Genomic DNA, 6432 nt, shown 5'->3' on the forward strand with positions numbered 1-6432 from the left:
ATTTCATGCACATCACGCGAGGTACCTTCAGCAGTACTCATTCAAAAGTTGCTTTAAATGCTGAGTTGATTGAATTTCATGGTATGTCAGTTGATTGTCGATCCAAGACCAAATATTTTCAATTGGGTTGAGATCTGGTGATCTAGAGCACCAGGGCATCACATTGAACTTTTTTTTTCAAAAAGTATTCTTTGATTGAGTGTGCTGTATGAGCTGAAGCCCCGTCTTGTTGAAAGATGAATGCTTGCTTCTGCCATACAAGTGTCTGATTGATGGAACTAAACACGTTTCAAATGTGTTCTTATAGGTGTATTGATTAATTCGGCCTTCATACAGCTCACAGAAGCCTATACCTTTGTGAGAAAAACATCCCCAGATGTCAACCGAACCTCCACCGCCTTGTCGACGATGTTGCAAAAACCTGTCTGAATATTTCTCAGTTGCAAATCTTTTCACATTCTTCCCTTGCGGTTTATGACTTGAAAGTTAGCTTCATCACTCCAAATAACTTTTGCCCACTGTTCTACAGACCAGTCCAGCCTTTCTTTGGACCACACTCGTCGTTAACGTTTATCCGTGATTGAAAGAATAGGTTTTTTAGCAGCTATGTACGTTCCAATACCTTTGTCCGACAATGTTCGTCTCACGAGCTCTCTGCTAACTTTTGGATTATTTTTTGACTCATTGAAGATTTTCTACTAGCTTTTTGTAGCTGAGTCTGGGGTTTTCTTTGCTCATTCTGAATATACCATTTTTGTCACGGTTGCTGAGTTTGGATGGTCTCCCAGTACGCGGCATGTCGGAGACGTCCTTTGTAAGTTCCCAGGTTTTGATGGTTTTTCTAACGCAATATTCAGAAATGTTAAGTATTTTGCCTATTTGAACGTTTGTGTGATTTTTTGTCCGCGCCATACCAATAACTTGCCATTTGATGTCACTAGAAACTGATTTTCGACCCATTTGCACACAATTGAAATTATTTTGAAATTCACAATATTTTAAGTTGATTTTTAATGAATTAAAAGCTGCCTGATGATGTTGTGATGAACTTTTTGATTGAAAAACTACTCAATTATTTGCTAATTAATTGATAAATTCGCTGCGAAAAAAAATTTCGCAGCGGGTTTATCAATTAACTAGCAAATAATTGATCCTAAATAAAATCGTTTAAACTTTTGTGAAACCTCTGAATTTGTATCACCTAACTTTTAATGAAATTTCTGAGTAAACGGTAATGAGTCAAAACCTACTTTTTTTTTATTCTATTAACAAATAACCTTATTTACCAAATTGGAAAAATAATTATTTTGATATCTATTTCCGTTAGATTTTTATTCAAGAAAAACCGAAGATCAGATTTGAAAATTCTGCAATCGTTTAAACTTTCGTGAATAGCTGTATACTAAAATAAATTTTAAAACAATTAAAATTATTTATTTGCAAAGTATATACATTTAAAGCTATAGACTTTCTTTTGATACTTCAAGTTAACCCCCCCGTAAAAGTTTATTTTCATTATGTTTGTCGTACAAAAAAGAATGTTTCAAAATAATTTTTTTGCTTCGTTATTTATCAACATGTCATAACTCTTCAAAAACCTACAAACAAACGCAATAACCCTATTGCCTAGGATCTTGCAAATTAAAAACGTCTCATTTCATAGCCACACAATTTCATTAAAAAAATTTATTGCCAAAAAGATTAAAGAATTCCATTTTTACTATTCAATGAAAGTTTATCTTTTCTGTTACTTTTTTCTTTAATAATAATGCAAATTTTTATTTAAAAAATAGCCTCTTTTCTTAAAATAAAGTTTTCAAGGAAGAATCATATGTTTCACAAGAGTAAGATGTGTTATAATCGTTTGTATATCTAATTACACTCGAGAGAACTTTCGCGCCTACAATAATCCAAAAAAACGTTTTTTTATCATAAAAACCAGGTTTGCAATGTTTTGCTTTTGAGAAAAAAATCAACCGTAAAGTTTGTTTATTCAAGATGGCGAATATTAGGGATTAGTCGTATAATTTTGTACTTTCAACTTCAGATTAGAGCACTTTCCATTGATTTTGAGAGACATGTTTTTATACGATTCTTGATCAGCATAAAATTCTCTATCAGAATCAATCATAAAATTAGGGGGGGGGGGGGGAGAGAAAGTTGAGTAGCGCCGTATTGTTTTGATATCATTTCTTATAGACTATTTAGAAATATCTACAAAAAAATCTAATTTGAAGTTTAGGCAATTTTATTAGTGGTTCTCTGTTTACTTGCGAACATTATTGTTTACCAACATTTGAGCAAAATATAACGCATGCGCATAATAAATGTCCATTACTAAACCACCGTGTACCGCGTATTTACATTAGTAGGGGAGAGAAGGGCAGCTTGAAAAAATGCATTTTTTAAGCGTTTTTGTAGTTTTTGTAACTTAATAAAACTAAATAATTTGTGAAAATAATATTTACCCTTGTAGTGTCACCTGTTTTTCCTGGCATTTGGCTTAAGCTGGACAAAATATTTGATTGATTTGTTTTTGAGGACCAATCGTAAACATTTCGATGTAAAGTTATAATACTTTACATTACAGAGTAAAGAAGTATAAAAATTTATTATCTAAGACCAAGCTTGGTTTGACAATTAAATATACTGTAGCACAATTATTTAACAAAGATGAGAAACTAATGTTAAAGGACTACCTAATAAAAAGCTCTAAAATGAATTATGGCTAAACATATAAACAAGCAAAAGAATTAGCATTTCGTTATGCTATGAAACTTTGCAAATGTCCAAGTAAATGGATGGAAAATAAACAAACTGGTATAGAGTGGTTGAAGGGCTTTATGAAATGTCACCAAGAACTTTCATTTAGAAAACCTGAAAATGTAAGTTTTTCTTGTTCAATAAGTTTCAATCAGTACCATGTAAATCAATTTTTTGATAACTGTATAGTTTACACCTGCCATCATATTTCCAAGAGCACAGTTTCATGACACCATGATAAAAGGAGGACTACCTGGTTGTATTGGTTATGCAAACAGTCCAACAAGTGGCTGGATGACAGGGCCATTGTTTTTAAAGGTTCTAGAACATATAAAAAAAACTAGTCAAATTTTCGAAAGAGGATCCTCTTAATGGATAATCATAAAAGTCATTGTACATTAGATGTCATCAATTATTGTTGTGAAAACAGAATGGTAGTTTTAGGATTTCCTCCTCACTGCACTCATAGAATGCAAACTTTGGATGTGGCAGTTAATGGTCCTTTCAAGCAAAAACTGTGTCACTATGCCAACTAAATCATGTATTGTAATGGTTTTTCCTGGATTGCATACAAGCCAATCTCAGAATGATTGGCTTGTATGCAATCCAGGAAAAACCATTACAATACATGATTTAGTTGGCATAGTGACACCAGTATATACTACAACATATATTGCCAGGAATATTGTTGCAGGTTTTTCCACAACTGGAATGTATCCTTTTTAATAACTTGCTTTCTGCGACGACAACTTTCAAAGTACTGAAGTAACTAATCAGGGCTTGTGATGAAAAAAATTGCCAAGCGTGTTATATCACGCTCGTAAAATTACAATATGTCGTCATCGAGCGCAATTATACGCGCTCGGGGTCAGGGCTGCGAGAGCGTTCTTGAAATTTAATTCATTATGTTAGTGCAAAACGGAAAAATGCTGACAAAACAGCAAAACAGAATCGTGCAGAAAGCGAGTGACGCAATGCTTATATTTTATATATGTACTTCGTATAAGGATATAAGTATAAGGAAGACGGAGTTTTACTGTTAAATCACTAAGTTTTATCATTACCTAAAAAATTTAATTACAAATATTTTATAAAAAAATCATATAAAAGCTTATTATTTTTTCCGTCCCAAACTTTTGAACGAGCGTGATTTTATAATCTCGTTATAAGCTAAGTGAGTGTTGTTTATCGCGCCTAGGAGGTTTAAAAATACCGTTTACGGGCGTGTTTCACGAGCGCGGCGCGATCGCGCCCGCTTCATCACAAGCCCTGAACTAATCATCCTCTGATAGAAACATTTAGTATAGCTAACTTTGATAATTCGCATCAAATTCCTATTACACCTGAAGGCATAGTTATGCAAAAACAAGATTTTATGATTGATTATAAGGATGATGAGCAAAAAATTACAAGCAATGCCTTACAATCACAGCACACAGTAACACCTGAATCAGTAAGACCATATCAAAAAGTTCTACCTCATAAAAAAACTAATAAAGGCAGGGAAATCTAAGATTCTTACTGACACCCCAGGAAGAGAAGAGGAAAGAAATACAAAAATTTTATCTTTTGCGCATGGTTAGACTTAAAATATCATTAGGAATTTAAAAACAAGAAACTTCCAAAATTAGATCCTCAAAATCCAAGGTTAAACAAAAATACTTTTATCCATGTTGAGTTATCTTAACTTTTAATAATTCAAATTTTTTACAGTTTTTTTTTTGAAAGTTTAGATTTTGTTACTTGTAAAGATTCTTTTAAAAATTATTTGAGGTTTATTATATATATATATATATATATATATATATATATATATATATATATATATATATATATAGTGTTTTTAAATGTTCTATAATACAATACTATACTAAACAATGCACTAACACAAACATTTGTGTTTTTGGAGTGTAAGATTTTAATTAGATCTGTGGATGCTTTAATATTTTTACATAACCCTTGTTTTATCTATTGTTTCTAATAGAAACTTAAACTTTATCCATTTTTATTTACCAGTATATTTGTGTTTTTTTAAATTTAAGATTTAGTTTTGTAAACTTTTTTCATTTTTTTAAAGTTGCTTTTATTTACAACTTAAATAGAAAAAAAAATCCTTAATCATTGTTTTGACAATTCAGGAGAAAAAAAGTGGTTAGATTAATTAAAATGTTGATTTATAAAAAGTTTGAAAAAATTTTCAAAGTTTCCCCCCTCTCCCCTACATAGAATATTGTGAAAGCATAAACATAGCTAAGTATAGGCAAGTCCAAATTCTTGAGTAATAAAGTTTTATAAGAAAGTGAATTCTTTTCGTGAAATTGTTTCACTATCTTTGATAGGTAATTCAACCGTGTACGATATCGTAAAATAGCGTTGTGGATATGGTTTAAAAGATCATCTTCGTTGTGGAAAACCAAGAAAAACATCCAAAAAAAGTAGATCGTATCATTAAACGCAAAACAGTTGTAAATGTCAAGAAAGCTGCTGCAAAATACCAAAAAAATCTGCCTCTTATTTGAAAAATTTCAAGAAAACTGTTTTTATGAGTATACATTTTAAATTTTAAAAGCTTGTTCCTGATGCTTATGTCAGAATGTAAAACGTGCCAAAAGTTTAATAATACCTAGACCTGTCGAGCAGGAGCAATTATTTTAGCTAGATATCTAACTCGTGCTTCCGCAGTGAAGCAAATTTTTTGTCAGCCCAGGTTTGTTTTGCCAGCCTGAAATGACGCAATGATAAATCAAAATGCAAATCATAATGCAAAACATAAATGAATTATTGCCAGTTTAAATAAAACAGCTATCGGCATTAAAAACTTTAAAAACTTGCTTCACTTTTTCCCAATCCCTCTCTAAAATTCTAAGGCCTTCTTAATTTTACTTGTCACTCATTTGTTGGAGCCAATGCCCTCATGGTACAGGAACTAATCCTTAGCAACTACATCAAAAGCTTCTGCTGCATTAAACTCTGTTCGAGAGATGCAGTTCCTCATATCCTAAAAACTGCATATTTAAGTAGATATATATATATATATATATATATATATATATATATATATATATATATATATATATATATATATATATATATATATATATAGTATTGTTAATCCTTTTGTACTTTGAAACAGATTTTATTGTTACATTGTCGATAAATGTTTATATTAACTGCCATGTCAAAATGGGTTACTATAAATAGGTAAATCGATTTTCAGTTTTTATGTAGTGTTTTATTTTTGTTGTTGTTGTTGTTGTTGTTGTTATTATAGTATCATAATTCCTTTTTTTTTTCTTTAGGATTTACGATTGACGCATTTATACGATTTATAAAAAGAAACCTGATTACCTTTTATTGTAAATTTTGGTCAGTTAAAATGATATAAATGTATGCAATTAGTTCAATTTTTTTAAAGTTTTCTCTATTTTAAGCCTAATAAATTGCTGTACGTAATTTAGGGAATCTTTTTAAATGGGTGGTTAATATTGTAGTTTAGCGCATTTTTCAAATATCGAGTTACTTAAATTTTATAAGATTTTTAACTAATTAATTAGCTTAGTTTGCATTTGCAGCACTTTTGAGGAAAGAAAAAATTTTTATATATATTAAGTTCTTATAAATATTAAAAAGAAAAAATTCTTATACACGTAAATTATTGTTTTACATTTC

The sequence above is a fragment of the Hydra viridissima genome, unplaced genomic scaffold, assembly GCF_058129835.1.
Source record: "Hydra viridissima isolate aposymbiotic clone 2 unplaced genomic scaffold, HvirCarnegie_v1 scaffold_4, whole genome shotgun sequence".
Lineage (NCBI taxonomy): Eukaryota > Metazoa > Cnidaria > Hydrozoa > Anthoathecata > Hydridae > Hydra > Hydra viridissima.